At 38.0% G+C, this 16,714-nt stretch overlaps 1 pseudogene; it reads right to left on the bottom strand.

Moving 5' to 3' along the window:
- Window positions 1–3,359: 3,359 nt before the first annotated feature.
- The window catches only part of LOC131924566 (sentrin-specific protease 2-like), a 93,665-nt pseudogene continuing 80,310 nt past the window's right edge, over window positions 3,360–16,714 (bottom strand).

Below are 16,714 nucleotides of genomic sequence, written 5' to 3'. Positions count from 1 at the left end.
CCACCATGTGAACTGTAAGCAAGGCACCTCAATTAAATGTTTTCCTTTATAAGAGTTGCTGTGGTCATGTTGTCTCTTCACAGCAATAGAAACCCTAAATAAGACAATGATGATGGTCATCCAGTGCTTGCTGGCTAACTAGCCTAGCCCACTTGGTGAACTGCAAACCAGTGAGAGATATTCTTTCAAAAGCTTTAAGGTACATGGCACCACAGGAGTGACAGAAAGGTTATATTCTACCCCCCCCACATGTACATACACATGCTCACTTATTTTCCCCTTCAGAAACCCAACCTTTAAAAAAGAATTATGACCCAATTAAATAAACTGGTCAAAACTGAATAGTGGATATACGAAGTTGATGATTGATTAAATTACCCAGAATGAAGCAAGAAGGGAATGCAAAAAAGATGTTAAATAAACAATGAGGGAAAAGCAAGTCTCAACATATATTTAGAGAAGTTTCATCATAAAAGAATACAGAAAATTATTATAAGGCAGTATTCTGAGACTCTAGCTATACATTTCCAAGAATTGATATTTTAAAACTAAGTAGAATTAATACAAACAAGTCAAAAACCAGGTCCATTATGGTGAAATGAACCACAAAAGCCAGCAGTTAAAAAAAATGCAACTAAAGAGAAAAGACAGATACGTTACAGAAGAACGAGAATTAGATTGACAGTACACAAGAGGCCAGAAATTCACGGATATTATGTCTTCAAAAATGTTAACGAAAATACCAGTCAATCAAGAATTGAATGTATGAAGAAAGCATTATAGCGAAAAAGAAAAGGCGAAATGGATGTGTTGAAGACTATGATGGTATTCTGACAGAACTACAAAAGACTAACTTTCAGGAAAAAAGTAAATTGGTCCTGATGGAATAAATGTGTGCAATACCTCTATGGAAAAGAATCAGCGAATGGTACAAGTCAGTAAAGTTTTTAATATTGAAAAGAGCCATTACCATAATCATAATCCAGGTTATTAAAATTGGGTACAAAATAAAATAATGAAAAAAAAATAAGGCAAGACAGGTAGGACTGGTCAGAGGTAAAGTATTTTAGGGATATTTACTTTAGAAGAGGAAACCAGAATCATTTACTATTTTCGAAACCAGGGATCACGACAGTGGGTTAAGAATGCTCACAACACGTGAACCTATAAACTGTAACTGCTCAGTAGAAAGAACAAATAATAAAGAGAGAATAATTAGTCCAAAAGTAACCAAGGTGAAAGAGTAGCATGGTGCTTAGAGAGCAGTAGTCCAGCATGACCAAATCACCCCTAGGAGATCCACATCACATCATGATTTGGACTTTCTAATGGTTCCAAGACAAACTTTCTGATTAAATTCACTTGGATATATATTGTTTATTACAAATATACTAAAGGCTTGGCATGGTAGTGCTTGCCTTTGACTGAGCCCTGGAGAAGCAGATAGACAGATCTCTGTGAGTTCAAGGCCAACACGGTCAGTCTACATAATTCGTTCCAGGCTTGCCAGGACTTATCTATACAGAGTGAGACACTGTATCCAAAGGAAAACCCTAAAAGAAATTGTTTGCAAGGAGTCTGATGGAAGATCCACCTTGACTCCCTTCCCCACCTCTTTCCCTAAACCTGCCCCTTCAAAGCCCACCAAACACAGCTCCTCCCCAAATCTGCCCCTTCAAAGCCTGCCAAACACAGCTCCTCCCTCAGAGAGGCTCAAGAAGACTCTTCTTTGGGTCTCTTATCCTGTCTCCTCTCTGTGGGCCTGGGAATCGCCTGGGAGTGCTTTATCTGTTAAACCTGGGCTTTCCACTTTGGTCTGATTTGGTTTGTTGTGTTGGCAGAGAGGCCTTCACGAGGCCTAAAACTTATCACAAATGTACTTAAAACATGAATAATTGCTTACTTAAAAGAAACTGAGATATGTAAAATGTGTTTCAAACAAGTGCTAATAAAAAGTCATTGGGATACCAAACAAAAAAGAAGGAACTTGTTATAAAAGGAACTTCCCAGGAAAGAATTCTAAACTTTGATGCATGTAACTTCAAAATATAAGATTATACCATACAAAGCATAATTCAGATTTAAAAAAACTCAGCAACTGTAAATTTCATGTAGTTCATTGTATATAGAAACAAAACACTAACAGGATTTTCCCAATGGATGAATGTATACTAATAGACAGTTTAACAAACCACCTTACCTCACTCAAAATGCACTAACTGTGCAAGGCATAGTCTTGAACTTTCTTCCCAAGCAGTTGCAAAACTGGTGTGCTAAATTGATCATGTCATGAACTAAGGAAAAAAAGATTAAATAAACTTTAAGGACTCACATAACAGAGACCACAATTAACTAAAATTAAAAATCAAAGAGAAACGGGCTGGAGAGATGGATCAGTAGTTAAGAGTACTGGCTGATCTTCCAGAGGACTCCGGTTCAATCCCTAGCAACTGCTTGACAGCTCACAACTGTCTGTAACTCTGGTTCCAGGGATTCTGACACCCTCACAGAGACATAGATGCAAGCAAAACACCAGTGCACGTAATTTTTTTTAAATCAAAGAGAAAATAAGAATACCCCCTTTCACCACTTTCCCAAGTAGATTTGAAGAAATGTAAATACCTGTTTCAATTATTTGTGGACCAATGAAAAAATATAGTTGCGATGATCACTGAAGGATTAAAAGTGAAAGTTACACTGAAAAAGAACACACAGCCACTGCCCTGTTTGTTTTGTGAGATGCTGCTTATGTCTCCCTAGATATCATCCCACCTGCCTTGTTAGGAACTCTCAGTCTGAAGCATGCCAGTATAGCAGCCACTGGACACCATGCTTCTTATTCATTTGAGGTGTGTCTAGTGGGAACTGAATTGTGATGCTGCTGTCAATTACTCATTGGGTTTAGCAGGTTTTTATAGAATAAAATACATTTTCATTAACCATATTTTTCTATAACTAGCATACCCAAATGATAGTAGTTTAAAATTTATTATACTTAATAAAATATATTATCAGGATTATTTTCGCTTTTTTTTTTTTTTACTTTTTTTTGTTGTTTAAGTTTTGTGTCTTAACTGAAGAACTAGACACTGAATGCTGTGACAGGATTATAGATATTTTGCAAAGCATGGAACTTGGAAAAAGAAGGCACATGTTTGTTTCAAAACCTGAAGTATTATTAGCACTGAGTCAAAACTGTAACTGCTAGAGAAGGTAAGAAGTTTCCTTCACTTTACAACAGTGTTCATGAGATAGGAACTACTACAATCGGAAGGATCTCCCAAAAGAAAATAGATTTTTGCTTAATCGTGTCTACTGCCCTTGTTACCAGGGAGAACTCGGAGTCACCAGTCCAACGCTTAATTCACAGCATCAAGACTTTCTGTTCTCATGGAAGAGTCTGTTGTCCTCTGGAGTTCCTTCTTCTTCCTTACTGGGGTTTGCTCTTTGTCTTTCTTCCAGTCTGTGCTTTGTTTCAATTTCTGCATTAATTCTCTGATTTTTAAACTGAAAGTAACATTATTCCAAAGGTAGCTGGCTTCATAGCCATTTTTATCTTCCAACTTCTTTACTTCTTTCTTGATTGCAGGTAACTTCTTGGTATCTACAAGGACAATATTTCCCCGTCACATATTTCGCATACACTGTACCATCTCACTCCCCTTTAATTTTGCAAAATTTTATTAGGAGAAAAAAATCTCAATAATTCTGTGTTTCTTGCCTTTATAGGCAAATTTAGTGTAGAAGACAATATTTGTACTATTCTCCATGTTAAAGCAGTTAATACTTGCTTTTCCTCCCAATTCCACCCTGGGAATTGTCAAGGAGATATTTCATGGGCATTGGGAAATGTAAGAATGTCATTCATCTCCAGGCAGTGGTGGTGCACTCCTTTAATCCCAGCAGTCAGGAGGCAGCAGCAGGTGGGTCTGTGCGTTCCAGGCCAGCCTGGTCTACAGAGCAAGTTCCAGTTCCAGGACAACCAGAGCCATTACACATAGAAACCATGTCTCAGAAGAGAGAGAGAGAGAGAGAGAGAGAGAGAGAGAGAGAGAGAGAGAGAGAGAGAGAGAGAGAGAGAGAGAGAGAGAATGTCATTCATCATAGTTTAGGCATGAGGCACAGCCCTATCCTATGTCATGCACCCCATAATATCCCAAAGAATTTTGGTTTAGCCCAGATTTGCAAATGAAGTGTATCTTGGCAAAACACTCAGCATAGAAGGTTGAAATGGCTGGTATGGGAAATCCCAAATGGTTCATTGTTCTTAAATCCCAGGGAACAGGTCCTCCTGAAACTAGCTCTGCATGCTCTCTAGCACTGTGGTGCTTTGAATGAGAATGCCCCCATAGGCTAATATGTGGAATATGTTGAATGTTTGATGCCCATTTGGTGGAATTGTTTGAGAAGGATTGGGAGATGTAGCCTTGTTGGAGGAGATGTGTCACTGGGGTTAAGCCCAAGTCATTTCCATTTCAAGTTAGTTATCTTTCTGTCTTCCAAGTTCTCTCTCTCTCTCTCTCTCTCTCTCTCTCTCTCTCTCTGTCTCTCTGTCTCTCTCTCTCTCTGTCTCTCTCTCTCTCTGTCTCTCTCTCTCTTTCTCTCTCATTTGTGGACCTGGATGCAAGCAATGAGCTACTACTCTAGTACCATCCCTGCCTGCCTAATGCCATGCTCTCTGCTATGATAGCCATGGACTCTAGTCCTCTGGAACTGTAAGTAAGCCCCCAATTAAATGCTTTCTTTTTATAAGTTGGGTTTTTAATGGTGTCTTATCATAGCAATAGAAAAGAAACTAAGATAGAAGTTGATACCAAGGGGTGGGCTATTGCTGTAGCAGACCTGACCATGTGTCTTTTTTTGACGGCATGTGGAAGACTTTGGGACTTTGAACTAGAAAATCAGTTTGATGGTACAAGCAGAGTTAATGGGCCATCCTAGTAAGAGTTGGAAGACCGTGCTGAGAGCTATGTGGACTGTTGAGGTACAAATCAAAAGATGTCAAGGGAAAGAATAGTTAGGAGCCTATCTTGTGATATTTGGGCAAAGATTGTGGCTGTCTTTTGCCTTTAACATAGGTATTTGCCTGCGGCTAAATTTAAAAGTAGTGGACTAATTTCCTCAGTGGAGGAGATTTCAATGTAGCTTAATGTTGATTCTATCCTGTGGTTATTAGTCATGTTATATGGTTATCACTCTTATACAGGTCTATAGAAAAAAAAAAGAACAAGTTAGTAAAAAAGACATGCAAAATGTACAGTCAAAGGAAAAACAATACTACCGTGAACTTTAAGGTTGGAACCAAAGTTTGTGATAAAAGAGATGAGAACATTAAGGAGAGGCTTGATTGGAAATGGAATAAAGGGAGTAGATCAGGGCAAGATCCTGTCAAGTTAAGCTTCTAACTTGCAAAAATGAAATGCCTACAAAATTTCTGCTCCTAAAAAGCAACAACAAACAAATGTTGCTGCAAGTGTTGTGGGGTAGTCTCCACCCTAAGTGGGCAGGCGAACTTGGTAGTGCTGTCCACGTGGTTCTGGCTATCCAGTCATGAAGGAGACAGGAGTAAAGAGATTATGGAATCTTCATGCATGGCTAGGAAAGCCTCTGATGCTAGACATGTGGCAGGGGAGTCACTGACTAGAAGCCCTGAGAGGCAGTTGTGTGAAGCTGTGAAAGTGAAGCCTGGATTGCTTTGGAGACTGCAAGATATTAGAGGTGACAGGTGTTGGATATTTGCAAAGGAGAACAGCAGCCTGGGAGTGGAATGAGCCTAAGAGAGTTAAGTATGTTATGGACAACAAAGTGAGAAGGGTGGAGTTATCTAAGCCTTTTGACATCAGACAGTTTTGAGGTTTGAATTGCTAGAATGTGGTCTTGTTTTGTTCCAGTATTTCTGCATGATGTGCCATTATCCATTTTGGAATGGTAATATATATTCTATGCCATTGTATGTGGGGAATATGTAGTTTGCTCTTTAGTTTCTTTTTCTTTTTCTTTTTAAGAAAATTGCTTAATTATCAGAGGAGACTTTGGACTTTAAGACTGTAACATACTATGGTGACTTTTGAACTTGGACTAAATGTATTTTGCATTATGATATGGCCACAGGTCTATGGGAGCTAAGGAGTAGAATGTGGTAGTTTGAATGAGAAGAGCCTCTAGAGATTCATGTATTTGAACACTTGACTCCCAGTTAGTGGAACAGTTTGGTAAGGATTAGGGGGTTTTTCCTTGCTGGAGGAGATTGGGATAGGCTTCTGGGTTTTCATAGACTCGCTCCATTCTGAGTCATTCTCTCTCTCTTTCTCCTACTTGTGTATCAAGATGTAAGTTCTCAGTTGTCTCTCTTGCCATGCCTTTGCTCCACTATCACAGACTATAACACTGTAAAATTGTAAGCACAAATTAAACACTTTCTTATATATGTTGCGTTGATCATTATGTCTTATTCCAGCAATAGAAGTTACTGGGACACAAGGTTTTTCTGGTTTTGAACAATAGAGAAATTGAGTCATAGTATGCCTTTTGATATTTTTGTCTGGTTCCATTCACTCAATTTTTTTGTTTGTTTGTTTGAGACAGAGTTTCTCTGTTTAGCTTTGTGCCTTTCCTAGAACTCACTCTGTAGCCCAGGTTGGCCTCAAACTCACAGAGATCCACCTGCCTCTACCTCCCAAGTGCTGGGATTAAAGGCATGAACGACCACCACCTGGCCCATTCACTCAATTTTATATTCCTAAAATTCATCCATGTTTTGTGCAGTCATGGTTTGTTCAGTTTTAATGTATGAATATTGCACGTTATTCATTTAACTGTTGAAGCGTATTCATCTTTTAGTTTGAAGCTTTTCTAAGAAGTGATACTTATCCTCATACCTATAAATAAGTTTAGCTCTCTTCTGTCATTGAAAGAAGCTTTTGTTTGCAGCTGATAGAGACCATTACAGAAAACCATAACAGGTTAAGATGCATATTATATTTGTGTGTATGTGTGTATGTGTGTGTTGTCTGTACAATAACAATAATTAAGAAATGGTAATATATTTGTGAGGAAACAAGGCCATAGAAGGAGTTGGTAGGGGATGAAGGGGTGGAACTGATGTAAGTACAACTCATATATGAAACTCTCAAACAGATAAAACTAAATTACAAATGTGCGGACCTTGTGTCATCTTATAAAATATGAACACATTTGATGGAGGCTTTTTCTAGGTGTAGAATTACTAAACACAGAATGAGCAGACATCCAGCTTTAGTAGATACTGCCAAACCATTTCCAAAGTGTTTGTATTAAGTTATGTTCCTACTAACAATGTTTGAAACACACTAGATTTTTAAAGAGCCTGTGCAGGTAATGTATGCATGAAATATACATATACATCATATACATAGTTTGTGTGTGTGTGTGTGTGTGTGTGTGTGTGTGTGTGTGTGTGTGTGTGTGTGTGTGTATTGTGGAGCTTAAAGTCCACATCTTAAGCACCACTCTAGCCAGGAAGGAAAAAGAGCACAGGCTCTGTCTTACATCTTTTCCGTCGTTGGATTCAAAAATATGCTCTAATGAGTTACTGTGCTGATTTTGTGGCTCCTGAGGAAACAGTACTGGGAGCAGAGAATGTGTGCCAATAAACCATTTGAAAATAGCTTTTTGAAACTCTTAGTTTGTTCTCACTGCCTTCTTGCAGCCAATTTAGGCACATAAACCCAAGCACTGTAATCCCGTTGTGACAAAAATAACTGTAAGATTTTGATATGCTTGCTTTCTATAAATGTCATCTAATGCTGATGGTCTTCACACTACACTGGGCTCTGTCACTATACACAGTACTTTTTACTGCATATCTTTTGTTGCCTTATGTTGGAGTCCCTGTCTGTAATGAGAAAAATGCCTTGTAAATAAAAACATGTCTTGTGGATTCTTTAAATAAGACAACCCTGTGAATATAAAGATATTACTAGCATAATAGCCGTATTGATGCTATTTTGACTCCTTTGGAAAATAGCTGGCTATTCTTGATATCATATTCCTTTTGTTAAATATTTAACACTGGAAGCTTTCCCATTTCATGTAAATTAGCATTGCAATCTTATAAACATGTTTCTATTTGTTGAATCCTGGGTCAAAGTAATTATACAACAAAGAATAATGTTTTCATAGCAAACTGCAATGCATGCATGTAAATTTGGGCTCTTACCAAGGAGGCAATGAGTACAATCTCAAATTTCATGCAATGAATCTAAAAGTGTAAAAAAAAAACATAACAGAATTTTCATATTTTAGAAAGCAGCAGTCGAGGAATCTTCCTCTTCTACATTCATTTTAGATATGATATATTAAATTCCATAAAATAAAATTGTATGGGAAAACTCAAGGAGTCTTCTATGTGAAACAAAAGTAAATTTTCACTCTTCAAACTAATTTTAATAGTTTCATTTCATTAAACTCTGAAGATTCACATCTAATTTAATATTCTTAGAATGAAAACCATATCCAGGAGATTATATCATATTATTGGCAATGTCCTCAATCTATCTACCTGGTTCAGAGTTTACTTCTAAGACTCGATATCTAAGTGGCCCTCAGCAATGTACTAAACTTCTCAGAGCCCTAGTTGCCTATTTAGCAAAATGTGATACCTATTTCAAGGGCATGTGAAAATTAAAAGATATTGTTTGTCAAACTCAGTTAATTCAGCGTCTAGGACACAACAAGTTCTCCACAAATGGTGGCCTTTATAAGCTGACTATCAGTAATGCAAACAGAGAGATCACATGCATCCTTACCATTCCTTCTGAAATGGACTGCTGCAAATCTATAGTATCATCTATGGAACCAGGCTGAGGCACTTGAAGTTAATTTTGCCACTTTTAAGATCAGAATGTGTGGAAAACCGTGTGATATCCAGTCTTAGGAAACACTAAAGTAGAAAACTGAAGTGATAACTCTGGGGCCAAATTGTCTAGGTTGAATTATTCTGTTACTTCTTTGTACATGATCTGCAAAAATCATTCAATCTCTCTGGCTTTGGCAATAGCCCTTATCTCTCAGAATGTGTGTGTGTGTGTGTGTGTGTGTGTGTGTGTGTGTGTTTGGTGGTAGTGGTTGTATTTGTCATGATGTTGTCTACAGACTAAGTCAACATGTGGATCATGAGCTACGTAATAATAGTTATTAGGAGTTTGCTATTATAATTATTCCACTGACATTGGATTGGGTATTCTCTAGAAATGTCACTTGCTGACTGTATAGGAGAAAAACAGCAATCTCCGGAGAAATACAGAAGGAATTCACCAACTCAGTGCTGAGTTCCTATTCTCTAGCAAACTTCTTTAAGAGACTGACAATAAAGTGCTAATACATGTTGGACCTTGATATTGCATTTTGCAAATTCTTGTTCTCAGAATTCTTAAAAACACGGATAGTAGTGACATAATGTGTGGGGAAGGCAAGGAAGAAGAAACTACAAGCAGTTTTTTTTATGTTTTTGTAGAAGCTGGGATTTTGAAGTGAGTCACTACATGGACCTTTCAGCCCTGTAAATTGTTATCACAGGTGATAATTAGAGGAGGTATTTGAGAAGCTGCAACTACAATAATAAAGTATTTGGGGCTACCATGGGAAATGCAATCTATATAGCTAGAACAATAACATTTCTGTAAGCTATATTTTTCTGGGAAAAAAATGACAAAATTTTGTTTTTACACATGCAGCTTTGGATATCCACAAACTGCTATTTACTATGATCTACTGCCTATGTACAGCTTTTAGGGAAGGATCTCTACACTCTATGCATGTTCTCTTGAGACTATAGGGTGAAGAGGATATTTCTATATGGGAGTAGACCTTGCTATTGTCACTTACTCTGAGATGATAAAGCTTGAAACAGGAAACGAATCCTTAGTTTGGACTCAAGGAAGAGATGCCTTCACCTTCCTAGGACTGACTTGCCTGGGTCTTATTCCTGGTGAGTCTGTATTTACATTCAGAGATACTTGGGGAGAAAAACATGATCTTTCTTACAGGAAGAAGCAAAGAGACAACCTTTTATGTCCTTATAAACCTTATTTAAAAGTTGGTTTTAAGTTATGTATGTGTGTGAACTTGCATGAGTTTATATGCACCATGAGTGTACAAGAGCCCATGGAGGCCAAAAGAGGGCATTGAATCCCTTAGAACCCATATCACAGGAGGCTGTGGGTGTTAGGAATGAAACTCAGGTTCTCTGCAAGAGCTGAGCCATTTCTTCAGTCCCAATAGCTGACCTTTTTAAAATCTAGCATTTGATGGCCAGCAAGATCCAGATTTCTGAGCTTTTCAGCATACCCTACCCCAAACACACTGAAATGTTTGGTGAGTGAGGAAATTTTAGCTGTGTATCTATGGAATTTTAAGAGTTAAAATATTAGATGAACATTTTACATTTTTCTTTATTTTAACCCCATTTCTTTTTCCAATTATATGTTCACTTTGTATACTTACATTTAGTCCAGTTGAAGGGTGTCAGTTTTTAGAGACAAATGCTCTTCAGGAGAAATCTTCCTGAGTATTAGTCAGGGTTCTCTAGATTAATGGAATTTACAGATCTCTCTCTCTCTCTCTCTCTATATATATATATATATATATATATATGTGTGTGTGTGTGTGTGTGTGTAAATAAATGTGTGAAAGCCGTAGGACAAGTTCACAGAGCTGGTTCTCTCCTCCCACCTTGACATTGGCTCTGGAATGGAACTCAGGTCTTCAGGGTTGTGTAGTAAGCTGTTTGACCACTGAACATTTTGCTGGCCCTGGGTAGGTTTTTTTTTTTTTCTTCCATCAACTTCCTATTTTGTGCTCCTTTCACCCTCAATAAACAAGTAAGCAAACAAAACTCAGACACAGACACAAATGCATGCATTCATGCACTCGTGTTCTTAGCTGTATTCCTCCTGATTTCATGAGATTATTGTACTAAGGAAGAATAAAATACAAGATTTCTCCTTTTATTAATGCACTGGAGTCATAATTTTGGCCGTAAGGTAAAATATCATCTTGCTGATCAGAAAGAAATTTGGTGCCTCATGGAATTGCCTGACATGGGTTTTCCTATCTTTCCAGCTAAAGCTAAAACATTCCTAAATGTTATAAAATTGAAGAAAACAGTAACATGGAGGTGTATACTGAAAACAAGACTCCGTATATTTCACTCTGTGGTGAAAACAGAACTCTAACACCTGATAGAATTAGAGTGAGGGGCATTTGGTTTTCTAGAGAAGTTTGGGTTTTATATGCAGCTAATTAGCATGAAATCTTCAGTGGGTATGACTCATTTTTCAAATACAGCAAGTTTTATCACTTAATATTCGCAAGAGGCTGCTGCAGTATAGAAATAGAGTCTCTAGAGAGCAGCAGGAAAATTAAACCACAAATTGACGCAATGCAGGTTGCTCTGCAGTCAGTACCCTTCAGCATTCAGGATTCTGTGAGCATGGGAGCTTGTACCTTGAACTGCAGGAAATGATGGTCATTCTTGGGAGCAAATAGGTCAGGACTTCAGAGTGCCTCCTCTGAGACTAGCAACATCTTCATTCCAGGAATGTAACATTCCAAGGCTCCAGTCTAGCCTCGGGTCCTGACACCTCTTTCATCTGCAAGTTTCTTCAACAATAACCTTTTTTTTTTTTCACTTCCTTCTGTTTCCTAGCCCCTTTCTCTACAATTAGTGTATCTTTCTGGGGCATCAAACGGCCACTCTGATGCTAAAGCAAACAGACTTAATTAGATTTGATTACTTTTAAAAAATTCTGGAGGATTGGGAAAAGCACTTGGTAAAAGAAACACAAGCTATCGTTAGGACTGAATCTGGAGAATAGAACTGTATATCCACTCACATTTTTTTAAAGGATTCGGTCCCTGAAATACGGCTCAGCAGGTAAAGGGCCTCATTGCCCACCACGTATGAGGACTTGAATTCAAACCCTGGGAACCACATGGTGGAAAAAGAGAACTAACTTCCACAAGTGCTCCTCTGACCTCCACAGCCTCACTTTGTCATACATGACCCCACCCACACAAGATAAATAAAAGAATAATTGCATTTTAAAAAGATTTTTTAGTTTTCCTTTCTGATATATTAGAAACTGCCTTCCTTGGAAATCTGTTTCACACCACCTCCTCTATTCTAGCTTACTTCTCTTTTAGGCCAAAACAGTATATTCGACAATGCTGAGAAAGAGACAGGCTCTAGATTTTGCATTCAGTTACAATTACAAAGTAAATATGTGACTTATTTATGCTTTTTGCCTTGTGAACTCCCAGTGTGTGTCATTTCTTCAGCTATGAGGAGGAAGAGCACTGTGACAGTTCACAACTGAATAGACAAGAAAACGAAGGATGTAAAAGTCTCAAATGCTGGAAATCCTAGCCTGTACTATAAGCCTGAGAGGTTAGTTTTAAAGAACATTGATCATGCATGTGTTGCAAAGTTGGGCCTGAATTTTCCAAATATGAGAAGATGGGGATAAATAGAATTCTCCTCAACAGCAAATTTCTCCATATAAGCTTTGCTAATGAAAAGCAGAATTGTCTTTACTCGTCAAAGGAGTTAGACTGTCCAGTGTGGGTGGCCCATTTACTTCTGTGGCTTCTTCACTGTTCCTTTCACTTCAGCCAGGCTGGTGGTGCTGACGAAGTGTATGCCAGAGAGTTAACTTGTGTTCTGCAGAGTAACAAATCTAACACAGAAACATATACTTTCTTTAAATACTCTTTTGCCTGGCATGCAAGAAGTAAATCTGCCCAGGAATGCTCACTGAAGAGACCACAGCTTTCTAAATTTCAATATATCTTCTTGTCATCTTAAGTCAGCTAGCTCAAATATTCCAGGCTTGAAAGAAATTAGATCTATAGGGAAATCAAGCCTCTAGACCTCAGTGAGATGAAAGATTCAATACTCTGCCTTTCCCCCAACCCCTTAATATTTCTCTGAGACTCAGAAGAAATAGTATTAAAATCACTGCAGTGGTTTGAATTTTCAGTATTATTTATAGTCACCAAAGCAATATAATAAGCTAGAGATTGTATACAAAATAGCAATATTGGTTTTTATTCAGGTTATTGGACAAATAAATACCCACCCTTTGCCTAGATGTTCAAGAATTGTTGAAATATATGTACTTGGGACAGAACACATAGTACTCAGATATAAACTTCACTGTTGATAGAGATGATTTAGGAAAGGTAGGCTTAAAATATGATGACAACAGGGCCCGCATGTATATTACACTCAGAATAAATGACTCATCAAGTCACTGTCAGAACATTCAGCCTTCCACCTCTTCCCCTATCTTCCTCTCCAAGGAATTCCTGGTTTAATAATTCTCACACCTCTGCTGTATCTGAGTGTCTGAAGCTTCTTGAATCTCTAAATTGTGTTGCTTTTTTGGTATGCCTTATAGGTTTTTGATGAAAGCCACATGTCTTAGCCAGTGTTTTATTTCTGTGAAGAGACATTGTGACCACAGCAACTCTTATAAAGGAAAACGTTTAATTTGGGTTGACTTACAGGTTCAGAAGTTTAGTCCGTTATCATCATGGCAGGAAGCATGGCAGCACACAAGCAGACATGTGCTGGGGAAGGAGCCCAGAGTTCTACACCTGGATTGGTAAACAGCAGGAAGAGAGGAAGACACTGGGCCTGGATTGAGCAATTGAAATTTCCAAGCCCACCCCCAGTAGCACACTTCCTTCAACAAGCCACACGGATTCCAACAAGGCCACCTCTCCTAATAGCTCATTCCTTGGTGAACACATTTAAATCTGTGAGCCTTATGGGGGGTATTGTAACTAAAACCACCACACAACATGATGTACTAGATATATTCTGTGGTACAAAGACTTTTCATATTATGACATAAAAGTGTGCAAAGAGAGGTACATTCTACCTCCTGTGATTAGTTCCCAGCCTTTTGTGAAACCGTGTCCCCGGGTGCCAAGCTTCACCAGCACTTCCCAGTTCCACAGACCCTCATAAGGTAGTTCAAGGCATGAATATCTCTTTTCCTTTACAGGAAACGATGTCTATAAGTGGCAGTGGGAAGATGTGTGTATGTTGAGGTGGATATTTCCTTTCCATTGCAGGGATGGCTGGGTAGAGGTGGAAGTGGGTATTCCATGTCCTAGTTAAGTAGACTTTTGTTTTATTAAGCATTTATTTTATTATTACTGATAATTTCATACAGATATATGAAATTACATCATTTCTACCCACATTCTCCTCACTCCAGCTCCTCCTATATACTCTTACTCCCTTTCAATCTCATGAACTCTTCTTTATTATTATGTATATGCGTCTGTGGGATAGATTGATAGATAGATAGATAGATAGATAGATAGATAGATAGATAGATAGATAGATAATAAATACAACATACTGAGTCCATTTAGTTTTTCTGATATATACATCTGTTTAGGGCTATCTATTTGAGATTGACTACATATATCAGGGACCCTATCCCGGGGGAAGACTGATTCTCCCTCTCTCAGGCATTAATTACCAGTAGCTCTTCATCTAGGTATGGCACTTTAGTTCCCCCATCCACCTTGGGATGCCAACTATTATTATCATGTGCTGGTCTTGTTGAATCAAGCATATTTTTAATATTTCATGGATCCAATTCCCCATGCTTATATAGAAGACACTATCTTGTATCACATGTCCTTGCCTCTCTCTGGCTCTTACTATCTTTGAAACCTCTTTTCGATGTTCCTTAGGCCTTGAGTATAGAGGTGGTATTGTAGATGTATCTATTAGAGATGGGTGGGCAAAACTCAGTCAGTCCTTTTGTGCATTTGACCAATTATGGGTTTCTATGATGGTTTCTTTCTGCTGCATAAAGAAGCTTCTTTGATAATGTATGAGAGCTACATATATCTATGGATGTAAGAAAAAATATTTTGAGTATAGTTGGGAATTATGATGGTTTAAGAATATGACAGTAATATGTTCTTCCTAGAGTTTATGACCTCAAGAACACAAATAGTTGGCAAGGTCTACAGTAGAGTTTATGACATCACCAGTACATGTAGTTGGCTAGGTTTACAGTATAGACTCTGTCCCATTGAGTAAAGTCTGAAGTTCACATAGATGACTGTTTACCCCCCAGCAGGTCAGACTATCATAAGCCTGTTTCTCAAAGCAAAACAAAATTTCCTGGAACATTATTTTCCACCCTTGTCCTGCAAGCAAGTTTGTGTGTGTGTGTGTGTGTGTGTGTGTGTGTGTGTGTGTGTGTGTGTGTGTGTTTATTTTATATTTTACTTTATTTCTGCTAATTATTGTCAAAATCTAGGAAAGTTCTTGGATATAAAACTCAAAAGCTATGCCCCACCTCCCACAACTGGGTATCTGGGAATTTTTCTCACTTATTCTCAGAAATTATGAACTATTTTCCCTGATCCAAAACTAGTTCCTGAAGTGGGTTTCCACTAATGGGTTTTTGTTCTGGGAAGTAGTGCTTTTTTTTTAATCTACTTGTTTTTCTTGCCAATTTGGAGGGAGGCAGTTTGCCCTGTGATCTCATTTTTCTGATGAATGCCAGAAGAATTGTTTATTATTCAGTTTGTTTGGGATTTTACTTCTTCTTAGAATGAATTGGCAATGTCTAATATCCTTACATGCCAACTCTGGAACTGAAATTCACTATAGTTTTAATACTTAATGTCCCTGCTTGGATGACTTCAAGAACATCTGGTGTCATTCTAATGCTACTCCGATGGAGATTCAGAGATCTCAAACATGCTTTGGAAGAATTTTATCTAGCTTATATGTGAGGCAAAAAAGAAAAAGCACAATTATCTTCTATCTTTTTCCCCACACATTGAATCACCACAGAGGAAAGACTGGAGTAACTAGATTCACCCTGATGTGTTTGTAGTTAGGGTGGCAAGCAAACGAGGGGCATGTTGGTCTGAGACCCACATTGAAGACAATGTTTTAGTCGAATGGAAAGAAGGGCAGGTGGATTACAAACAAGGAATCTGCCATGTTTCTCAGGCAAGAGATTCTTTTGTCTCATCTTTATGACAGTGAAATTAAAACATGTAAGGAAGGGACTCTCCTTCAAAACCCTGCTTCCAAGACAGTACACATATTAGATACTCCCAGACCAACACGGTGGCTACATTGAACATGAGCTTATCTACTGAGCAGTGTTTAAGAACCATGTGTTGACAATAAGAACTATTGTTTATGGATAAACATTAAATTAGGTTAGTTCCGTGTTGGGAGTGAGACTGATTCCACAATATAAGATGCCATTTAATTTTCCTTTCAATCTTTTGTTCACAGAAGAACTTAATTATGACTTTTCTTATTACTTGGGGTGAATTATGGAAGGAAACACTGCAGGTTAGAAGAGAACAAGGGGCCTTGCTAATAAGAATATAGGCTAAAGATCAGATCCCACTTAGATCATGAAATAACTCAAACTTACCCTATCCATAAAACACAGGCCTCTTCTGGTTAAATGACTCCTATAGGACTCCTATGTTTGCCAAAGGTTTCTTTGGTTGACTATTTAGTCTATTTCAGGGATGGAGCACCAGCATACAAGTTTGATAATCACCCTACAGTACATTGTTCATTTGTCTATTTTATTTTTATTCTGTTTCAAACTTAGGCAGGAAAATGAAATTCACATTATGTATTGCCCTTTCCAACGTCATTAATAAT

The sequence above is a fragment of the Peromyscus eremicus genome, chromosome 14 (assembly GCF_949786415.1).
Source record: "Peromyscus eremicus chromosome 14, PerEre_H2_v1, whole genome shotgun sequence".
Lineage (NCBI taxonomy): Eukaryota > Metazoa > Chordata > Mammalia > Rodentia > Cricetidae > Peromyscus > Peromyscus eremicus.
This window is presented reverse-complemented; position numbering and strand designations above follow the sequence as displayed.